Source organism: Cebus imitator, unplaced genomic scaffold (genome assembly GCF_001604975.1).
Source record: "Cebus imitator isolate Cc_AM_T3 unplaced genomic scaffold, Cebus_imitator-1.0 Scaffold128, whole genome shotgun sequence".
NCBI classification, from domain to species: Eukaryota; Metazoa; Chordata; class Mammalia; order Primates; family Cebidae; genus Cebus; species Cebus imitator.
In genome coordinates this window covers 484574-508698 of record NW_016107443.1, presented here as the reverse complement: position 1 = coordinate 508698, position 24125 = coordinate 484574, and the positions used below count along the sequence as shown (strand labels likewise).

The following is a 24125-nucleotide window of genomic DNA, read 5'->3' as shown; positions in this document are numbered from 1 at the left end:
AGAAATCAATAACAGAAAGAATGAAAAAGAAAAATCTCTCAATGCCTGGAAATTAAGCAGCACACTTCTAAATAATCCATGTGCCAAAGAGGTTGTCTCCAAGAAAATAAAACCATGGAAATTAATTAAATATCTGGGATGCAGCTAAAGCAGCACTGAGAGGGAAATCTAAAAGCTTATATTAGAAAAGAGGCAAGGTATTGGGTCGGTAATCTAAGTTGCTACCTCGATAAACTAGGAAAAGAAGAGTAAGATAAGCCCAAAGCAAGCAGAAAGACAGAAATCATAAAAAACAAAAATCAATAAAATTAAAAACAGAAAAATGAGTAAAAATGAAATAAAATTAAATGCTGGTTTATCAAAAAATGAAATAAGATTGATAAAGTTTTAATACAGTAAATAAAATAAAAATAAAGGAAAACAAGTCACCAATATTAGGAATATTGAGAATATTAGGAAGCAGAGACTACCAGTACAGATCTCATAGTCATTAGACGGAAAATAAGAGGATACTACAAATAATTCTACTAATAAACTTAACAACTTAGAATAAATTGACCAATCCCTCCAAAACCACAAACTGTCAAGTGTCAGCCAAGAATAAATAATCTAAATAGTCCTATAACCGTGAAGGAAATTGAATTTGTAATTTAAAAACTCCCCTAAAAAGAAACATCCAGGCCCAGTTTCATTGGAAAACTCTATCAAACATTTAAAGAAGAATTAACACCAATTATATATAATATTTTCCAGGAAATTGAATAACAGAAAAAATTTCCAGCTTACATTATGAGACAAATATCCTGATACCAAAACTAGACAAATAGTACAAAAAAGTACAAATAAATATCAATATTGTTTATAAACTCAGACACCAACATCCTTAATAAAATAGCAAATCAAATCCAACAATGTATTAAGAGAATACACATGGACCAAGTGAAGTTTATTTCAGATATAAAAGAATGATACAACATTCAAAAATAAATCAGTGTTAACCTATCATATCAGCAGGCTAAACAAAAAATTCAGGTAATCAATATTAATTGATGCAAAAACACATTTCTCAAAATTAACACTCATTCATCCTAAAAATTCTCAGCAAGTTAGGAAGAGAGAATTATCTCCACTTGACAAAGAGTATCTACAGTAAGCCTATAGAAAACATTATACTTAATGGTGAAAGACTGAATATTTTCTCCCTAAGATCAGAAACAAGGTAAAGATGTCTATTCTCACCACTCATACTCAACATAGTACTGGAAGTTCTAGCCACTGCAGTAAAGCAAGAAAAAGAAATAAAGCCATACAGATTGGAAAGAAAGAAATGAAATAGTTCCTATTTGCAGATTACATGATTGCCTATGTAGAAAATTCCAAGGAATTTGTAAAACATAAAAAGATATTCTAGAATTAATAATTGTAATAATTGAGTTTAGGAAGGTCACAGAAGGAAAGATGAGCACAAAGAAATCTCTCTTATTTCTATATACTAACAGAAAGCATATGGAAGCAGAAATTTAAAACACAATATCATTTACAATCACTTCAAAGAAAATGAAACACTTAGGTCTAAATTTAACTGAAAAATAACAATGTGCTGATGACGTTAAAGAAGACCTTAATAAATGGTGACACATTCTAAGTTAATGAATTAGGAGATTCAACATACTGAAAGTGTAATTTCTTTTCAATTTGATCTACAGATTGAAAGCTATTCCTATCAAAATCCCAGAAAAATTTTTATAGGCATATACAAGCTTATTCTAAAATTTATATTGAAAAGCCAATTAACTAGAATAGTTCAAACTATCTTGAAAAAGAAGAATAAAGTAGAAGCAATTACTCTACCTGATATTAATGATTACTACAGTAATCAAGATAGTATGTGAGGGTGGAGGGGCAGACACATAGATACATAGATAAGTGGAATGGAATAAAGAATCCAGAAATAGACTCACACAAATATGGCCAACTGATTTTTGACAAAGGTGCAAAAGCAACTCAAGAGAGGAATGGTAGCCTTTTCGAAAACTAGTGCTAGAGAAACTGGACATCTATAGGTAAAAATAAACAAATAAATAAAACTAAAGTAAAATCTTTTGATCTGTAAAAGACCATATTAAAAGGATAAAAAAGGCAAGATACAGACTAAAAGAAAATATGTGCAAACCACACATCTGACAAAGAATTAATATTTAGAATATATAAAGATCTCTCAAAATTCAACAGTATAAATGCCCAAACAATCCAATCATAAAATGGGCAAAAAGCATGAACAGACATTTCACCAAAGAGGATATACAAGTGGTAGATAAACAGAAAAAAATATGTTCAACATCATTAGCTATTAGAGAAATACAAATTAAAACCACAGTGAGCTATCACTACACACCTATTAGAATGGCTAAAATGAAAATGGTTCTAATACCAAAAACTGGTGAGTATGTGGAGAAGCTGGTTCGCTCATACATTTCTGTTGGGAATGTAAAATGTTACAGCAACTCTATAAAGCACTTTAGCTGTTTCTTAAAAAAACAAGGATGTAATTACTATACGACCCAGCAAGTGAACTTTTGGGTGTTATCCTAGAGAAATGAAAACTTATATTCACATAAAAACCCATACAGGAATGTTCACAGTAGCTTTAGCTATAGTAGCCCAAAGCTGACAGCAGACCAAAACCGAAAACAGCCCAGATGTGCTCCAACAGGTTAATGATTAAATAAACCATGGTATGTATGTCCCATGAAATACTATTCTGCAATTACAAGGAATGAACTGTTGATACATACAGCAATGTGGATGAATTGCCAGTGAATTACGCTGAGCGAAAAAAGCCAATCCCAAAAGGTTACATGCTGTATACTTCCATTTATGTGACATTTTTAAATGAAAAAAAAAAAATAGTAATGAGAACAGAGTGGTGGTTTCCAGTGGTAGGGATGGGATGGAAGAGAGGTGGATATGGCTATAAAAAGGCAGTAAGAGAGATCCTTGTTGTTATGAAAATGTTCTATATATTAACTATAGTGGGGATACACAAACCTACTCATGTAATAAAATTGCATACGACCAAATACACACACGCACACACCTGAGTACAAATAAAACTGGAGAAATCTTAATAAGATTGTGAATTGTATCAATGTCAATATTCTGGTTGTGACATCATACTATAGTTTTGCAAGACATTACCAATGGCTAAAATTGGGGAAACGATAGAGGGGATTTCTTTGTATTATTTCTCACAGCTGCATGTGAATCTATAATTATCTCAAAAGTTTTATCTTAAAAAAAGAGAGCAACAAAACAGAACTGAGAGCCCCAAATTAGAATCTTTTAAATATTAGCTTATTATTTGCTAAAATAGAAAGCACAAGTTAATGAAGAAGCTATTTCATATTAAATCGTGTTGAGACAATTGGCCAGCTACTCAAGGAAAAAATAATACAATTAGAATCCACCTTACAATAAATACCAAAAAATTATAAATGACTAAAATAGAATTAATTAGGATATATTAGTTTTTACTCAAATAATAGAAGACTTCATAACACAAAATAGGGATAGATTTAACTTTACAAAAATAAAAATTTTATCCATATAAAATAATAGCCACATTCATGGAATGAAAAGAAAATGAAGTATATATTTGTTGCCATTATGACAAACATTTATTCTGTATTAAGTAAATGACACATACACACTAATAAGATGCAAAGACTATGATTAAATGAAAAATGGAATAAAGACAATTCCCTTGGATATCTAAGTAGCAATTACACAAATAAAAATGGCTCACCTCCCTAGTAATCAGAAAAATACATTTTAAAACAAAATGAGTCGATTTTTTTTGGCCCAGGCTGGTGAGTACTCACAAGGCAGGTGGTCTCAGACCTCATATATCCTTTTCGAAATCAGTTTGGCAACATGTTCATGTCTCTGTGTCCATCCCAGAAATATTACAGCTGTGTATTTATGCTGATAAATAATTATTAATGGGGAACATTGATATACACAAAGATATTAATTGCAGTGTTCTTTTTAACAGCAGATTTTGGAAATGGCTTATACTTCTAATGGGTGGAAACTAAGTATACGGTAATAAATCCACCTAATAAAGTTGTATACCACCATTAAAAATATTTATGGTGATTGTGTAGTGTGATTAGAATGCTATGATAAAATGCTTATTCTTTGAAGATGTTAAGGGATAAAAACAGGACTAAAACCACATGTAATATTATTTCAGTTGAGTAAATAGCATAGAGAAAAACTTGAAATATAAAGATCACTGAAAGTGGTTATAATTGAATGTTTATGCTGAAGATAGAATAAATTTTTACACTTATATTTAATTTTTAATGAATATTACAATGAACAATTCATTTTAAAAATAATACATTATATATAGTCTACAGTATTTCTACACTAATTGTGAATATTTTCTGAAGCAATAATGTTGTAGCTTTCAAAATGTCACTTCTATTTCCTCTAAAATGATTCTTCTTCAAAAAACAAGGACTCATCTAATAGATTGAGTGAAATAGAAATCCAAGGTGGTAGTGGTTCACAATCTATGAAACGTGGCTGTGAAGTTTGGGGACAGCTCCTTTAAGGCAGGATGTCAATGAATGGGAAACCAACTCTCTCCCATGTGCACAGAAATTTGAACATCAGAGATTGACAGAGACACTTCAGTGAATTGGGCTGTGTGGTGGAGCCACATTTCCAATGGAAGTTTTGAGAGGTATGAAGAGAATCAGACTCAGAAGCCTAGTTCTGTAAATAGGGCCAATGTGGGAAGAGGTCATGGATGATTACTGGTGAATGCTGGGGCTCCATGGCTGAATGATGCCTAGTGTACTACCTTCAAGAACACAAGGAGCTTAGAAGAGAGAAGCAGGCCTCATCTGGGTCCCAGCACACTGGTGGTCTGACTCAGAAATTGGGCAAGGGTAATCCTAGGGGTGAAGAGTATCAATGGATTCACCTGAAAGGGGCCAAGGTGAGCAGGGGCTGCCGGTAAGCGATCTTATGAGAGCACGTAGGTGTTGACTTGGCACGAAGAGGCCACAAATGCAAAGATGGCAATTAAAAATGCTAACCAGCCTAGACATGAGAGATTTTACACTTGCTCTCTTTTCTTTCTTCTATAAAATCGTTCCATTCATAAACTTTTTATAATTTGAGAAATTCTCCCAGGTGAAGAAAAATGAAACTGTTAAAGTCTCTTTTGTACTACATATTGATGTCCTGTTCAGAAAATGAATGACCTGGCAACTCCTTTTATCTCTTGAAATTATAGTAGCAGAACCCTAGCCAGTTACATTGGGGAGACTTGCAGTGCATGAATCTGAGCAGACCTAAGGGCCATGGACACATTGAGGGTGGTAGAAGCATGCGCTGCAGGGTGCGGCACAGACCATTTGTGAAACTGACTACCACACTCTTGTTTGTTCATGAAATGCATGCGAGCCAGGTCAGACAGGTTGTACCTCTAGGGGAACCAATCCCTACCAAAAGCCTATGGGTTTGATGGCTGAGAAAGCCCGCAATAGCTCTTCTGCCAAGCAATCACTGCAGAGCTGGATCTCAGATTCGCCACAGTGCTGGGTACCAGGGGCCTGTGGATTTGGGCGATTGAGGATACTTACTGGCCACTCCATTGTCCTCTTTAACAATAACATTCCTGCTTTGGAGTGTCAACATGGTTATTTTTTAGCATCTGTTTTGGGCAATGTTCTAATTGTTGATGCTCATTAGTCCGGGGCAATTTTGCCGATTTTCCTTTCTTACTCAGAGATGAATCTGGTTCATTGGTGAATGAACTTCTAAGAGAGGAAAAGGTGAACCTCATACCTGGAAATGGAACGGGACTTGGCATGTGTAAAGGTGTATGTGTGTGCATGTGTGCATTTACGTGCATGTGTGTGTGCATGTGTGTACATGTACGTGTGTACATGTGCTTGTGTGCATATGTGTGTGTGCATGGGTATGTGTGTGCGTCCAGTTCTTCTGTGCAAATATCTCTGAGCCTCATGCTCCACATGCGAAGGTTGGGTTGTGCAGGGTCATCTCTGAGCTCTCCTACCCCTGGTCTGTGATGTGCCAGTATTTTACCCATACTCATGCCACAGTTGGCACAGGCGTCCCATCTAGCCAGATAATTCACTGCCCAAAACAAATCTAGGTGTATTTTCACTTCGCTGACATCCCTGCCTTATAATTTCATGCCCCTGACTCCAACTCTCTATTGGGGCTATAATTGTGTTCTGGTCCTTCCTTGGTGACCTTCATGGACTCTACTCTGTCTCATGCAGCCTGGCTTCTCACTTGGGTTGTACAGGGCTCTCCACAGATTTGGGCAAACCCTGGTGGCCTCAAGTGACAGTCACATGATTCTAACTCCAATCCTACTCTGCCCACATCTTCCCTCCACATGGAAAAGGAAGGTGGATTTAACGGTTATGATACTTGTAGGAGATGTGGCTGTTTCAGCTCCTTTGGAGTACAAGACCAAGCCCAAATGGGAGGGGAGATAGCAGTGAGTTTAACAACTACTTACTGCTGGCCTCCCACACTGGGAGAACTAAAGTGGCATCTGTGGGAGGTGCAAGCCACGAGGCCTGCCTCGATGGGCACCATCAACTCAGAGAGATGAGATGCAAGGGGAAGGATGGCTACCACTGGTGCAAGACATCTAAGTCCCAGAGGGAGAGGAGAGTTTACTCAAAGCCACTTAGAGCAGTGACAAATCGTGGGATAGATGTTCCCCATCCTGACCCCTGGCACAGGAGTCTCACCCTCCATCAGAGGCATCAGTGTGCCTTGAAGGCGTGGCTAGAATGGAAACCACCCCATGCACAGTGGGCCTTCACCCATGTTCTAGTTTAGATTATCACCTTACCTAATAGATAGAATGAAATAGAAATCCAAAGTCAGAAAACTGACTTGTAAGTCAGTTTACCATGACAATCCCTAACCTCTACTTCTTCCTGACACCTGTTTTTGTCAGATTGCTTGACTCAAGAATGGCCTTTACCCCCAGGATGTAGGGTAAAACAAAACAAAGACAACCCTGTTGCTGCATGTATGGCTTAGGATGCTTTCAATGAAATTGCAAGTGATGGAGACCTGACTCAAAGAAGCTTAGCCTATAAAGCAGTGTAATAATTTACATAACCAGAAGTACACGGTTGGGTGGCTCTAGAGCTGCTTATTCTAGTAGTTCGACAACTTAGCCATGGTCCTAAGTTCTTTCTCTACTTTTGCTGTGATGCTTTGAGCATCAGCTCCTTTCTAGGCCTTGTTCCTTGCATAATAGTGATCATCCATCCTGGTTTACTGGAAAGACCCAATTCATGCCTTTTCCCCTGACATAGTTGTTAATAGCAATGCCTTTCACCCTCAGTAGCATCCCGGTTTAGGTGATCAACTATGTGGTCACATGCATAATGTTTTTGCTGTCAATTGCAAATGGAATTACATTAGCCTCACATCCATCGGGAGAGGGAGGGATGCTCTCTTAGAGAGTAAGGACTTTGCTAGGAATTCCCAGCAAATCTCTCCTCTCATTTATTTGGCCCTAATTATAGCAGGAGGGATGCAATTTTTCTTAGTTAAAATAGACCTACCCTAAATCTAGGATGAAATTCTAAGATACCTAAGTTTCAAGGGAGAGGGATGGGTGTCTGATTATTAGTGCTCTGCTAGGAAAGAGAAATGGAGAATACAGAATACATCAGCCACAAGCAAAGCCCTTTATAATGAGCCTGCTTCTTACTCATGATAATTTCTCAAAACTCTCTATGAAATGCAATGCTCTACCACTTGTGAGACTAGTCAGAGCTGCAGCTGGACAATGAGAGGCTTCAATGCAGTACAGGGATAGTACTTTATTATTCCTTGCCTTCTAGCATGTAGCTTAGTACTTTAAAGTAATAGATGTTCAGTATATACTTATTGATTGCCTAACTGAAGGACCAACTCACATATCCTTTGATCCGGTCTTTGCTAATTTTATCCAAAGGGCATAAAACAGTTCATAGGAAGTCCTCAAATGAAGAATACTGAAACTCCCCACCCCAATGCAGAGTGCACTAGATGTCTCTTTCCCATCCAAATAGTCAAACCTTTCCCTCCCTCCATGAGCTCTGAACACTCCTCAGGTAAAAATGTCATTCTCACTGGGCTGTTTCTCTGAATGCTTTCCATCATCTTTCCCTAAACCCGGATTTGATTTCTGTCCTCTGTGCTTCAGTTATCCCTTGCATTTTCTTCAGCACTTCTCCTTCTGCCTTGTGATTATGTTTTCAAATGCCTGCCTCATCCAATCACCCAATCACCTAGTAAATATTATTAACCACGAAAACATTTGTAAAACAAAGTTTCCATTTTAAATACATTATTCCACTTCAGTAAAATATAGACCCCTTAAGAAACTCTTGAAAGCAATAGACAATTTCCCCAGATGCATTAACACCGGTGAGCACTAAACTGACGTCTACAACTTAAGGGCTTTCAAGAACCCCTTGAGAAACCCATATGTTTATGCAGATGAGGTCAGATTGTGTTGGTGCACCCCAGGGTGATGGGTTCAGCGACCAGCCCAATTCACGTATGTATTCTACAGAGGTCACCAATTATACTGGTTCAACCAATACCCAGGGCCTAACAACTCCAAGATCTTGGTCTCTGACTTAAATCTTGAACTCCAGATCTGCTCTTCCAAATGCCTACTGGACATCTCTGTGTGGCTAATCAACAGGCACCTCCAATTTGAGATGTCCTAACCAGAACTCCCTGGAGCAGATACTGATGGTTCACTACCCATATCCCTTGAGTGCTACCACCTCAATGTGCTCCACAGACATCCAGCTGCCAGGATCTTCTCTCTGTATTTGGGGGAAACTTTCTGCCTAAGCTGGGTGGCAAGTTGGAATTGCCAGAAATTCAGCATCCCCTGGACTGCTCTTAACTAGCTTCCTCACCTCTGGAGTGGGTGCTTTGTATCCTGTCCGAGGGTTTGCCTGTGTGATCAAGCTCCAGTTGCTCACAGTGGTAACTGGCCTTGCAAACGTGCCTCCCATTGACCGCTGCCCCTCTGGCTCCCTTCCTACTTCCCTACTCCCCTACAGTGTTTCCTTCACTTCCCAAATCAACTTTCTGCACTGGAATCCTTGTCTCAGGATCTGCTTCTGGGGGAACCTACGACACTTGTCATCACCACCGTGAAATGGACTTCTGTTCCTAGGGACCTCTATCTCAGTGACCACGCCCTCCCATCCTGTCACCCAACTCAGGAAACCAGGTGTCAGTCACTCTTACTCCTTCTGTTTCTTCTGTCATTAAGCCTTGTCGATTCTGCATCCCAAGTACCACTTGACTCAAGTTCCTATTCTTCATCTCTGCTGGCATGACCTTCATTAAAACCCCGATCATTGCAACAGCCTCTCTTACCTGGCCTCCCTGCTGCCAATCTCACCTCCCTCTGATCAGTCCTCCATACCAACCAACAGAATGATCATTCCTCAATCCAAATCTTTCCTTGTCACTCCCTTGCTTAAAGCCTTTCAATGGTTCTCACTGACAACAAGAAAAAGCTCCTTGACAGGACCGACCAGGGACCTCAAGTTGCCCTTAGCTTCATTTTCCCCCTCCTTTACTATTCCTCACAGCCTCTACTATGGACTTAGAAAATATCTGCAGCCTCTAGACAGTGTTCTGCATCCCAGCTTCAGTTCCCTTCACTTATAATGCCTTTTGTTTACTTTGGAAAGCTTCTATTTATCTCTCCACACTAAGCAACTGTCACCATCTCTGGCAACATTTTCTGACTTCCCTGCCCCATGCCATTCCCTATTCCTTCCCAGTGCAGGAATAGGCCCACTCCTTGGGTGTTCACCTAGCTCATTTTATAACTCACCATGTACCACATAATGTCACATTGTATTATGAATAGTTTTTATTAATCTGTGAGCAGACTGGGGTCAGAAACCATATATTTACCATACCTCTAACTCACATCTTTAGCTCAGTGACTGGGCAGCTAGTAGGTACTTAACAGATGTTTATTTGATAAACAAATGAATCGCTCATCTGGCAAGTATGTGAAAACCCAATTATAAGGAGACGTTGTATTAGAGAAGCAGGATATGGATTAAAAAATAATATCTGGGATGGGAAATTTCTTGGGTACTTATTTAAAATCATCAAATATTATAATTACAGATCTCAAAAATCACCCTAACCCATCCTGAAAGATTTTGAGGTTGTTCTTTCCTGCTGTTTTGGCATGTTCCTTCTTCCCTCCATTTTCTTAGGCACCCCTTTTAATGTATGAACACAATTATTCCATATTAATGTCCTATTTCTGTCCCAAAGCACCCCCTCATACACAAATCCAGACCTATCCTTTGTGAACTTCTTTTTTTCTTCCCTTTGCAAGGGCAGCCAGGATGAAATGGCAGAAGGGTGCCACTGTACATTTCTTTGGGAATGGGGGCCATGATACTTGTTTCCTATGCATTAATCTGAATCAATATAATCTTTCCTGAAAACATAAGCACCTCAAAAGGCAGAAAATATGAATCACAACTGGCAGTGAGGATCAAACATTAACCCAAGGTTGCGATGAAGCCAAAAAAAGAAATAGGCTAGTAATTGCCTTCCAGGATATCAATCCCTACCTTATACACACATAGCCCCTCAACACACACAAAGCCTTTATGGATCTTTCATCCATGAACTTGCCCAATTATAATTGCCCAGCTGTGTCTTTAGTTGTATTCAGGCTAAGTCTTGGCAGCCGAGACCTCACATACCTGATCCAAGAACTTATAATAGTTATAAGGTCTATAGAGGAAGACTTTGGTTACTGAAATGATTGAAGACACATTCATAGACAAATATTTCCGCAGGTATCATTAATCACTTGGGGCTGATTTTAAACCCCCCACAGCCTGATTGAAACAAGTAGAAGCTGACATTTTCTGTTGATATTCATTATTGTCAATTCTTCAACTTGCACTGTGTGTCTTTCCACCCCTGTGTGGTCTTGGTATTTCTTAATTTAACTCTTCTTTTTCAAAAGAGGAAATTCAGTATCAAGGAATGATACTATTTACCAGGGCTGATTTCTCCTTTAGGCATAGTAGACACAGTGCCTGGGGCTCACGGTACTTTTAAGGACCCACAGAAATCTTTTAATTTCTTTTAAAATAAGAAGAAAAAGGATTTTTTAGGTTGAAGAAACTGTTTTAATATATAATACTATTATATTCATCTTTACACTAATGCAATTGTAACATGTAATTTGTAATATCTTTCTACAGAGGAAGGAGTCCACAAAGGCAAAAGTGCTCAAGACAGTCACCATTCAGCCCCACTTACTACCACCTTATGCCTGCAACAACATGGTTAGAATAGAGCCTTTTGAACGCAAGTTCAGGTTCCCATACCAATTATAAACTGTGTTATAAAACTCAGATTTGATAAGAGGAAAGTCATGGTTAATACACACAGTATTGGAACTTCAGGGGGCTCCAGACTGCCAAGAACAGACAGATTCATTCTGTTCTCTGCTCTGATTAAATTTCTGCTCTGCTATTCTCTCTCAAATATCTTCATCCTGTTTTGATTAATAGAAAAAATCTTTACATCTTTGGAGATTCATTAACCCAATTTGGTTGCTTCCTTGGCTGTCTCAAGAATTCTAAGGATTTATTGTTTTTAATTTTAAAATGATCAATAGTACAACTGACACCTACCACTTATTTGCTGGTCAGCAATCATACAGTCACCGTCCCTGTAACTCCAGTTCTTAGCCCAGTGTCTGGCAAACACTAGGCGCTTAATAAAGGTTAGATTGATACATGAATCATGTCTTGGATGGAAATCACATTATGTAGGTGGACTAATTTGATCTTTTCTAATCTCCCACCTTGTAAGAAGCATCTTCCACCGGTATCACAATTGTCATTTTCGGGTGATCTCTGGGCTCTTCTTCCCACCTCCCCTGGCTCCATCAGCCAGCCACTTCCTCCCTCCTGGGCTCTGTTCCTTGCTCTTCTCCATCCTGGGGTCTGGAATGGTCCCCAGCCCGCCGGGAGGCAGTAGGGTCCCAGCTCCTCCGGCCCTCCCCGGCACTTCCCACAAGGTCTCCGGGGACACCCCTTCCTCCAGGCACCCCGAGCCGCCCACGGCCACGCCCTCCCCGTGGGCGAGATCACCTGTCCCTCCTCTGTCGCTGCCTCCTCGGGTACCCTTTCGCCCCCCTCCTGCTCCCCCTCCTCCGCCGCCTCCCCCAAGCCCTCCCCTTCCCCGCCTCCTCCCACCCCTTGGTGTATATAGTAAAGGCCGGGCGCCGCACGCAGACACACACTCGCCCGGACACAGGCGCACACACGCTCACGCACAACCGGCAGCGGCGGCGGCGACAGCAGCTCGGTGACAGCGGCGACAGCGGCTCCCACCGCGGCGCACCCCCTTCAGGCTGCCGGCGGCGAGGCCAGACCCGAGAGTTCCCGCACCCGCGACCACCCCGCGGCTTCCTGGAGGCGGCGGCCGCGATTGCAAGGTAGCGGCCGCTGCGCCCCCCTGCGGGCCGGGGTCACCCCCACCTTCCCTGCCACCGGGACGCAGGGGGCGCGCCGGGCTGGGCGCGTCTGGTGGGGCCCGGCGCCCGGGGAGGGGCCTGTTCCCGGGGGCAGGACGGCGCCCGGAGGCCGGGGCCGGCGGGGAGGGCCGGGCGGGGGCGGGGACGCTGGCCGAGGCCGCCGCCCGTGTGGCGCGCCGGGACTCCGCTCCCGTTCCCGGCGCCGCGCACTGGCCGGCGGGGCCAGGGACTGCCGGGGAGGCGGCGCCGGCCGGCGGGGCGGGGGCCCTGAAGTGGGTTTCGGGTCGTTGCCCGCACTGGCACCGGACGCAGAGGGCGGCTCACGGCGGACTCCGAGCCCCGGCACCGCACCGGGCAGTCTCTGGATCTGCCGTTCTGCCCCGGCCGGGAAAACCCGGCGCCTTCCAGGCCCTTCGAAAGATGGATTCTGTTGACGTATCTGGCGGCCCTGGCGAGCCGGGTGGAAAGTTGGGTTTTGCCAGATCGCGCCGGGCTCCTCTTTGTGATACGCGGCCAGCCCCGCATCCCCCCGGAGCCGGGTGAGTGTGCGCCGACGCCCCGGGAGCCCCGGTGCCCCCCAATGCCCAGCCCAGGGGTGGCCGCACCAGCTCGGGCTTTCTGCCATGTTAGGCACAGAGCAATGTTCTCGTTGCATTTTTGCGTGCGTTTCAGTGGCGCCTTTTGCTGCGGAGGGAGTTACTGCTTCTCTCCGTGGTGGCGTTTTCGGGGTTGGGGTTGTGCTCTCTGTGTTTGTTTGTTTGCCATTTAAAGCCCGACTATTGTTCAGGATAAGCTCCGCCTGGGTGGGGAAATGGCATCCCACCACAGTTGCTGGCGAGGGGTAGAAATGTTGCCAAACAGCTGCTGCTTTGTGTTTCCCTATCAGAAGTCCCTGGAGTAGGTTTGGGGCAGGACGGATGCAAGGAGAGAGGGATGGGGCACGGAAGAAGAGGGTGGCTTTGGAGGAGCGGATTGTCATCGGCACCATGGCACTCACTCAGCCTCCCTTTCTGCCTGCCAAACTTTTATGAATATTCCTTTTGTGGCAAAGGGAAGCTTGATGAATTTAGCCCAGTTTTCCAAGGAAAAGCAACCCAGCTTTAACAATGGTTTCAGAACTTAATCAATGAAAAAGGCAGGAGAGGAGGACAAGGAGGCGCCAACACCATATCGGGTATGTGGTTGCTGCTTGCAGTCAGGTAGGGGAGAGGTGGGCAGGGCACGGCGCGGTGTCTGAGTGACCGTGTTCCAGGAATTGTTGGTAGCTCTCACCTGTGCCCGCTGGTGCCACCCACCGTCGTGCCCCTACATCCTGGGCTGCCCAGAACCCGGCGATGGGGTTTGAGGGGCGGCTTGCGGCAGTGCGCGGGCTGGCCCCCCTCATCTGGCGTTTTTAAGGATGTGTAAATATTTTGCTGAGGATAAGTGACATCAACGGAATGATATTCCGCAGAGCCCGGGTGTGCAGCGATGATAAATAGATATGGCCAAACAAAGTTTTGATAACCGCGTATTCTCATGGCTCTCTCTGTTTCATTTGGGTCTTTGTTTTTGTTGGTTTAGCATTATCTCGCATCCTCTGGTGTGATCCCTTTATTTAGCTGATTCTTGGAAGCTTCTCTTTAGAACAGAGAGAAAAGCAGCCAGCAGGGAGAGAACAATCCTTAGCCTTGCATGAGTCAGGCAAGGTTTTCTGTGCTTTTCCCAGGAAATCTTTCCCACCGTTTTCTAGATGTCTCTCTTGCTCCTTTGGAGTCCTCAGAATTGGTTGTTGGTGGACCGAGAGACTTGTGATAACTTTGAAAATGTGGTGTGGACATGCCTTTGTTACAGTAGAAGGATGGCAAGGTGGGAGGGGGACAATATGGAAGGGACAGTATGGATGCTAGTTTTCTTCTCAAACGGAAACATGAGAAGCCAGGGGTGGGCTGGAAGGCAGAGAATCATAAGCTTGGTGGCATCCCAGTTTCCCTGCCCCTTACAAGCCTAGAGAACCCACCTGCCCCCACACCCCCACATACACACAGTCTCCTTCAAATGGGCACTTGCTTCTCGTCCTGACAGATGCCCACTAGAGGCATCCCCAGGGCAGCCCAGACACTGTGAACCAAGTCAGACTGGAACTTAGGGGTAGTGGCTACTTTGGCACCAGCCCAGGGGACCATTCAGCCATCCGAGGGGGTTCCTTTATGATGAAAGAAAGCCAAGACCTCCAGCGGTGACGTTCTGCCCAGGAAAACCAGTTCATCTGAGGAACACCTGAGCAAATGAAAAGACAGTTTTCCAAGTGATGCTGCTTGCTGGGGTGAAAACTCGGTTTGATAGGCAGTTAGGCAAGAACTGTAAGATACATTTCAAAATCTTGTGTCCAGAATACAGAGTCCCTGAGACAGGACCATCTGAACTGCAAGAAAGAAAAATCAAAGACTGGAAGGTGTATGAGAGCTGTCGCTGGGAGTGCTCTAGCTATAATGACCCAGAAGCTGAGGATAGGACTGGCCTCCCAAATCCATTGGCCCAGAATGGAGATAGTCGGGATGTGCGGAGAGCCCTGTAGAATGTGCTCCAAATCTTTGATAAGAAAATAGGAAACGTCTGTTCTCTGGTTTCTCCCCTAACCTTAGAATTTTGGAGAGGATGGTAGTGGAAGGAAATAAATTGGGAAGGGAACTAACATTTATTGTTGGCCTCTGTCTGCCAGGCACTTCACATGTGGTAAACCTTCTCAGCCACTGTATGATGGAAGAATTATTTTACAGATAAGGAATCTGAGGCTCAGATAAATTTCCAGTCGTGTGTCAGATTTCAGACTTTGGTGGTTATGATTTAAAGGGGCAACATATTCCTCTTCTGCTCCAGATCTCTTATTAATTCCTCTTAACCTGTCTGAGCCTCACTTTCCTTACCTACAAGATGAGAATAATCTTTCCCATCTCACATGGACATTGTAAAGATTAAAGTGGGGCTTATCAGCATAGAACCACAGGGCTAAAACTAGAGTATGACACCAGGTACTTCAGGCCCCCAACCAAACATACAAATCTCTGGATCTCTTCCTGCTGGATCTTTCAGCCCCTCCACCTTGACAAAGTCTGGTACCCAATTGGTGGGGGTTGGGGGGGAAGGTGAAAGCCCACCAGTGGGCAGCCCAGTTGCTCACAGTGCATACTTATGTGCCAAGTAGATAGATCTGATAATACCTATGTCAGATGGACAGAGTGTGCCTTTACATCTTGGAGTCCCCACCACCCAAATTTTGCTTAATAAATGAGAGTTGAGTGACTAAATGATGGCACTGATGAAGTGAACAGTGATGGGGAGGGGACTGTAAATCATTGTTAAGGGAGACCCAGCAGGAAGAGATCCAAAGATTTGTATGTTTGGTTGGGGGCCTGAAACTCCTGGTGTCATACTCCAGTTTTAGCCTTTGGCAGCTCCATGCCGAGAAGCCCCAATTTAATCTTTACAAAATCCATGTGAGATGGGCAAGATTATTCCCATCTTGTAGATTACAAAACTGAGGCTCAGAAAGGTTAAGCAACTAACTCAAAGTCCATGATGGGACAAAAGGGTGGGTGAGGTATTTTTACTAGTAATGTCTCAAATAAACACTCTATAGGAAAACGAGGAGGGGACTTGCTATGCAAGTGTATTGTTAAAGCAAGCCCCTTAGCCCCCTTCCAACCAGGTGGCAGCCTTTAACGTCCTAGAAATTCTGGAGCCACTGGGAGAGCTGGGCTTCGAAGCTATGTATGAGGTGCTTCTGAATGCTGCCTCCCTGATCAGAATATGAGGGAGACCTCAGAGAATGAGGGGGAAAGATGGCTAATTGCACTCTTCCCACACACAAAAACCTGTGTGGGCTTCCGAATTAAGCTTGATTTGGGGATCAGGGTGACATCCTTGCTATAGAGTTGGCAGCTCTTGTCGTGAGAGAATGCCTCTGATTACCACTTCTCCCTCCAACCTGATTGTCTGTCTGGGTGCCCATCATCTCATTCTTTCCAGACTCAAGGCCTTTCCTCCATAGCTCACAATGTTTGATGAGCCTCTTGAGTCTGCCACTTCCGTGTCCTCTGATGGCAGCTGGTGAGATGCTGATTTTGGCAGCCAGGTTGATACTTGACTTCACACATGACCCTCCTTCTCTCTCCTGCCAAGAACACAAACATGAGCACACATGCACACACAGACACAGAAGCACATAATTTGATCACATTTCTGTATCTGCTTCACCAAATTAGATTCAAACCCAGAATTGTTATTGAAAGAAGTACGTGACTTTGGTGTTCTTCTCTCCCAGCCCCTGGCCTGAACAGACCAGAACAGCTAAGATGGAGGCGGCTCAGCCAGCAGATGTCTTGAGACATTGATCATACTTGCTGGACTTCCCACTACTGTGGGGGCAGCACCCCAAAACATGGGCATGGTCTGCCTTCGTCCATCTGGGCTGCTGCAACAAAATCCCATAGGCTGGGTGACTTATAAACAATAGAAATGCATTTCTCATAATTCTAGAAAATGGGAAGTCAAAGATCAAGGTGCCAGCAGATTCAGTGTGTGGGGAGCACTTTTTTACTGATTTAGAGAGGGCATCTTCTTGCTGTGCCCTCACATAGTGGAAAGGACAGGTGAGCTCTCTGGGGCTTCTTTTACAAGGGCACTTATCCCATTCATGAGGGCTCCACTGTCATGATCTAATCACCAAGCAAAGGCCCCACATCTTAATACCATCACGTTGGGGATTAGGATTTCAACATAGGGATTTGGAGGGGACAGACACATTCAGACTATGCATGGTTCCAGGGCCTTTCATAAAAGCCAATTTTAATCTCTACTTAGACATTGGGCTGGGCTTCTCGAACATCCCAATCCTTATAATTCAATTTCTGCTGTAATTAGCTCCAACAACTCAGTAATTCTAGAGAACTTTGGAGCAGATCCTGCTCACACCTATCACTCCTCTTCCCATAACTTTTTGGTCTTTCAGCACAGCATTGTCTAATAGAACTTTCTATGATGATGGAAATGTTCCATGTCTGCACTGTCCCACACACTAGCCACTGGCTACATGTAGCCATGGAGTGCTTGAAAACTGGTTGGTCCAAATTAGGATGTGCATTAAATATAACACATGCATGGGATTTCTAGGACTTAATACAAAAAAAGAATCCAAAATAGCTCATTAATCTTTACATTGATTACATGGTGAAATGATAATATTTTCAATATATCAGTTAAATATGCTAGAGTATTAAAATTACTGTCACTAGTTTATTTTTTTTAATGTGCCTACTAAAACATTTAAAATTACATAAACGTTTCTATTAGCCAGAGCTGCTCTGGAGCAAACTAACGAAACTTGTGACTTCAGCCTCCAGATGTTTTGGGGACATAAATGCTCTCCATCTTGATGGCAGATGGGAGGCAGGGGGCTGACTCAGTAGCCACAGCAGCCTGGCATCAAGCAATTTTGATTTTCAGTATCAGGTGCCATCATGGGGGTTCCCTACTCACAGTCTCATGTTCTGTCAGTAATGTGGGACCCAGAAAACCAATAGAATGAGCAAGGCAGAAGGAGCACAGGCAGGATTGGCTGAAATGAAATGGCTTCTTTCCTTTCCTCGACCCTGCCTACCCTAGTCCGGTGTCCTCGTCCATCAGAAAATTCCTTGACACCTGTTCTAGTGGCAGCTTAAAGTAATATCCATCCCAGGGATTTGTGCTTGGAGAGTAATGTTGCCAGTAGACACCCTCATGCTGAGAGTGGGTTATTTGGGGCCAGGGCCAGCCTTATAGAAAATAAAAAAGAGGATGCACACTGTCATTTCCTGACAGCTTGATGAGAACAAGAGCAAAGACATAAATAAAATTTCTGCGAGGGAGACAGAATAAGGAAGGTCAATTTCACACAACCATAGCACCACAGATGAAGAAACCTGGCCAAAAGAGGGTTCAGGGAGGTGGAAAAAGGATTTTGGCTGGTACCATGGTATTATCATATCACATTATTCCTGAGTCCTTCCCTGGGCACTGGGCATGGCACGAATAGGCAGAAAAGGATGGGATAATGAACTTGGGACTGCAGTGATTTACAGGTCAGGCGTCTGTGGCTCTGGCTCCTGAGGGGGCTGCCCTCACAGGGAACCCTTGGCTGACCTCCTTCAGCTCCTCAGAAGGAGTTGGTTTTGTTTCACATGGCAGAAGCAGACTGTTTACTGGAGCACAGGAAGAATCCGACATTCTGGCGAAAAATAATTCATTAACAGCCAGGGTATTACCAGTTCCCTGGAAAAGCTCCTCCAGCTGCACTGTAGCAACTGTTCTTTTTCAGCAGCAGAATTGGGCCTCGCTGGCAGCCAAGACTGGGTGTGTTTGGGCGTTTTTGTTGCTGTTATTTTTGCCTTTGTGTGTATGGCCACTTTTTCCTTATAATTCAGAGAAAGAAATGGAGGCCTGGAAGGGTTGAAATGGTGTAGCTGTCAGCCATTCTTTCCTTCGTGCTTTAAGCCTGGAAGCTTCAGGCTGACTGTAGGAACATAGTTTTTTCCTGATCAAAGCCCATCCCCAATGTGGGGGCACTGCAGAACCACATAGAATGTTCTAGGATGAAAGGAATTTTAGGGAACTGAAACACCTGTTCTTAAGATTCTCTGAAAGCAATTGGCTGAAGAATCCCTCCCCACCCCCATACATACAACCAGGCAGAAAGTCCAATCTTGGCCGTGTGGAATTCTTTTGCTTACTATTAATTGGCACAGTGGGGCCAAAGTATGTGATTCATCATTCCAGTTTTGAGGGCATTTGGAAAGCCAGGCAAGCATAACTAAGAGAATGAGCTGCATGTTTTGCTCACTAAAGAATGATTGAATCTACAGTAAATACAAGGAAAGATTCAGGAAGCTTTTTGTGCTCTGGAAAAATATGTTTTAAAAAAAGGTTTCTGTCTGCCTGTTGGTTTTTAATGCTTCATGCTCAGAAGTGTGTGCCCAGCTAGCAAAAAATGGGAAAGAATAGCATTTCCTTGTTTTAATATTTTTTTTTTAACTCTAATTGCAGGTTAAGTAAGATGCAGTGTATTGATTTTGGTTTTGTATGCAACATAATAGATAATCATTTTGTTTTATGAGATATTAATTTCCACCCATTTAGAGTGATGAAATATGCATTTAAAATATGCCATACCTACCCCACCATCATCACAGTATTTCTTTAATGTCCCTAGATTCAGAAGGAGAAAGTATTTCGTTTATATGGAAAACAGGTAAATATGTAAGTCAACATATATGTAAACCTTCCTTAGATTTTGAAAAAAATAGATCTTTTCCCTTTGATGACTGCCAGAATTATGAATGTTAAAGACCAAGCATATTTGGCTTTATCTGGAGCATGGTTTCTTCACCTTGGTCCTGTTGACATTTCAGACCAGAGAATTGTTTGTTGCAGGGGTCTGTCCCATGCACCTTAAGATGTTCAGCAGAATCCCTGGCCTCCACTCACTAGACACCATTAGCACCACATCCCTCTACTCCAAACCCTGCCAAATGTCCCTTCTGGGACAAAATTAGCCCTATTGAGGACCACTCGTCTAGACCAAAATGTAATAAGTACTTTGTGTTTTTGTGAAAATTCCATTTGAAATAATAAAAGACCCAATTTTCCCCCTCTGACTTTTATATATACAATTCATGGGCATGATTAATTAACAGTTGTAAGTGGGTCATGTGCTTGACTTAATTCTAAGGTTGGCAGAAGGGTCTATAAGATTGTATAAGCATGGAGACTTTTTTAAGGCAGGCAATTTTATAAGTCATAGGTAATTGGGGGGTGCATTGTAAGAACTAGTGGCTTCTCTGGTTTTTCATAAAGAGAACAGGTTTATTCCTTCCTAATTTCTTTTTCATATGCACCTGATTCCAGGCGTGACTTCAAAGCCACCAGGCATCTTCCCCTGCCCCTGGCTCCTCCCCACTGTCATTTCTTCAGTAGCATCTTAAGCCCCAGCCAATTAATTTAGCGTTTTAGTGTACTTGTGAGAGCTCTGCTTGTAATATTGTAATGGACTCATTTCAGATTGTGGCAGCCCTTTACTCACCACTGAATTCTATGTTTTCCAGTACTATTGAGAGAGAAAGTCAACTACTTTCTTGGTAGATGGATCATTTTTCATAATGATTGGAAGTTGAAATTCAGGTGGCCCCCATCACCCCTGGCAGTTTTGTTTCCTTTTATACGCATTTATTTCCTTGAAGCAATTCTCCTTCAGGCAGCTAGCACCTGGTAATGCCTACAGGCAGCAACAGCAGATGAAATATTGCCACCAGGACAAGCCCTCAGCCATATACTTTCTGGTAGTCCCTTGAAAGGCTAGAAAGGAGGGTCATGTCTTACACAGGAAAGGTGTCATGGGGGCAAACTGTGCCCTGCCCATACATGGAAATGGAATGGGTGTTTAGGGGACAGGGAGAGGGCAGAGAGTGTCCCCCAGATCAGCCCTCCCCTGCCAGTCTCTGGGAGTGATGTGGGAACGGGGGATGCTGGTGGAGGATACAAGGCAGTTGCTCAGTGCAGAAGTCAACATAGGCCACTTCATTTTGCAGCCATCCAAGATAGGCTGACCTTTTCCAAAGAGTGCCATGCGTAGGATTCTCTTGCACGCTATCCAGTGAGGAAAGATGGAAAGGTGAGAATTGAGGGATTTGGCAAGCCAGCAGCATTTCTTCATTGGTGAGTTCCAGCGTCTCTTGAAGTATAGTTGAAGTCTTCCTTGTCGCCATGAAGAGAGAGAGAGAGGCTGGCAGGGATCCACAGTGTGCTGGGCTCAGGCGGATAAATAATTGATTTGCAGCACGTGACACTTGGTCATTCTAAGTTGCCAGTCCCTTGCAGGCCAGGATTTGGGTGATGGTTGAAACACTGGGAGAGGAAACAGGATCATAAATCTGGGCGTTGGAGGCCAGTTTCGTGGTGCAGAGGCCACTGGGGCCACTGCTGTGTGCTACAGAAGCAAACAGACAGGTCTGAGTGATATGTTGTTCCTCAAAATAATGGCAATGGAAATGGCTGTGAAAAACATTTAGGACCTTGTCATAAAAATGCAAACAGTCTTCCTTCTATAGAGAAAAGCTAAATAAACCCTATTGCAGCTGTATTAAGTAGAAACAGATTTGGAAATTGGGTGTTTTTTTTTTTTTTTTTCTGAGACACTTATTTATAGCAGGTTGGGCAGAGGCTGCCACTATCTTTCGAGACTCCGGAAGAGTGTTTTCCAGATGGTCCTCGCTGTTTTTCTCTTTATTAAGCTTAGCTGAACACTGCTGTGCTTGGAAAGGGTCATAGAAACCAGTGTTTTTTTTTGTTTGTTTGTTTGTTTTGTTTTTTTTTCAGATTACAATGGCCATTGATTTGTTAGCAATCAATGGATGGGAATGGATTGAGCCTGTGCCGATGAATTTCCTATTGCATTTTACAAACAAGGAAAATGTCAGGAAAGCACAAAATAGAGGTGCTCTCTCGACTATATATATCAAAGCTTTGAAAACCATACGGAGTTACATTTCTTATTAATTTCCATTTAAAGTTTGTTTTTAAAACAATGCTCCCGTCTTTACTAAAGCTCTACAATGTTACCGTTCCCTTTCCAATATCTAAACAATGTCCAGATCCATTTTAGATTGAGCAATTAGCTCTGGCTGCAATTTCCTTTTATGAAAAAAGAATAACTAACCCTCTAGACTAAATATGAAATTATTGAATGTGAAAATATCAATATGGGGCCATTTGTTCTAAGATCCTTTTTGGCCTATCACTTGCATTTTAAGAAGGTTAGAAAAGGCCAATTCTGACCTGTGCTTCCATGTTGGACACAGCCACACCAGAAACCCCGAGCTTTGTTTGTGCTCATAGGAGCTGGGAAGTTGGATGTGAAGTCATCAGGGCTGAAGCTTACAGCCCAAACTACAATGGGAAACATCTTAGAATGCCACATAAGCCAGTGGTCCCCACAGACCAGGTTTGCAGACCACTGCCTATATGGGACAGGATTTCTGCCCCTTCACAGTGAAATGGAAGAAAAGTGAAAATGCAGTGAATTTATTGTGTTTAAAGCTAAACCTTTTTCACTTTACAAAACTGCCCTATATTCCAAAATGATCTTTCCCACTGTCCTTGGTGTGAAACTTTCTTTTATGACTGATCAAGAGATAGTGGATGACATTTGTATTTTGACATCTTTATTTGACAAAGTGAGAAGTTGTCCAACTCATATTGGAGTCTTCATTTTAAAAATGTTACTCATCCATAACATTCAAAAGTTTGAGATTCACCCAGGAGACCCAAGTAGACCTGGAAGGGGAGCCTTTGTTATGATTCCTAAGCCAGAAACAGCAACCTGAGAAAGGATCCTGGGGCTGCTTCCCTGAATCCCTTCTTTACTCAGCTCTTCTGACCCCTCACTCATAGAGAGCTGGCTTTTCCCAAAGCCCATGTGAAGAATGGAATTGCTTCTTTGGAGGAGTTTGAGGGGGTAAAACTGGCCTCTTGAACATGAAAGTGCAAGCGTACAGCCTCAATGCTGAGAGCCTGGGCCCTTTATCCCTGACTCCCAATGTCAGCGCCATTGCTGGTTCTCATGGGCTTGACCTCCTTCACCCTCTCCTCAGCCATGCCCACTGCTGTAATGAACACAGGCCTCAAAAGGCTCCCAGTGTGGCCCTGTTCTCCTCACTGCTCTGCATGATTTGTTGTCTTCCTCTCCCCAGCTGCTGTTCTACAGGCCTGCATCAATTTCCGCATGCTAAAGCACCTCTCTAGTCTTGTCACTCTAGCTCAAGAACATCCAGTGACTCCCTATTTCCTAATAAGGTTGAATAAAATACCACATATAAAGCCCTCTCTACTTTCCCAGCCCATTCCTCCCATCCTAGAGCTTAGACTGGCATTCAGTAAGGCATCCTGGGAGGGTGTCTCCAGATTGTACAACTTCTCTGTGCTGGGTTTTGTTTTCTTATATGGGGGGAGACTTCCAAAAAGGTTATGGGATGTCTTGAGTATCTTTCTAGATGAAGAAAATGGAAGGCTTGAGTTTAGTGTGTGTGTGTGTGTGTATGTGTGTGAGAGAGAGAGAAGAGAAGAGAGAGAAGAGAGGAGAAGGAAAGAAAGAAGAAAAAGCCATTAACAAAATGAGGCTTTCTGGTTTCAAGAATTGCAGCCGTACTACAAGTCTCTTACTACTCTGTGTTAGGATGCCACCTTTCTGGCCTGCCAGCAAATGGGTATTGCTTCAGAATTACACTACAAGCTTATCCTGTTGAGAACTGAGCCACTTACACAAGCTCTGAAATTTACAACTCAAGCATAGTGGAAGGAGTCTATCCTAGTCAATGCAGACTGTCCATTCTGTAAGGAAACATCCTCCAATGACTGCTCATGAAGTCATAAAAGCAAGGATATTATCCATCATTTATGAAGCTCCTGCTATAGGCTGGACAGCGGTACCAGGTGA

General features: G+C 43.0%; 1 protein-coding gene across 2 annotated transcripts in view; it reads left to right on the top strand.

Moving 5' to 3' along the window:
- The first annotated feature begins 12348 nt into the window (after positions 1-12348).
- The window catches only part of RAI2 (retinoic acid induced 2), a 63123-nt gene continuing 51346 nt past the window's right edge, over positions 12349-24125 (top strand). Inside the window, exon 1 of one of the 2 annotated variants that reach the window (XM_017540624.2) lies at positions 12349-12583. The gene's annotated coding sequence lies outside the window, so the exon portion shown is untranslated. Of the gene's footprint in view, positions 12584-12765; positions 13162-24125 lie in introns of those variants that run through there. The other variant, XM_017540625.2, reaches the window with a different exon arrangement.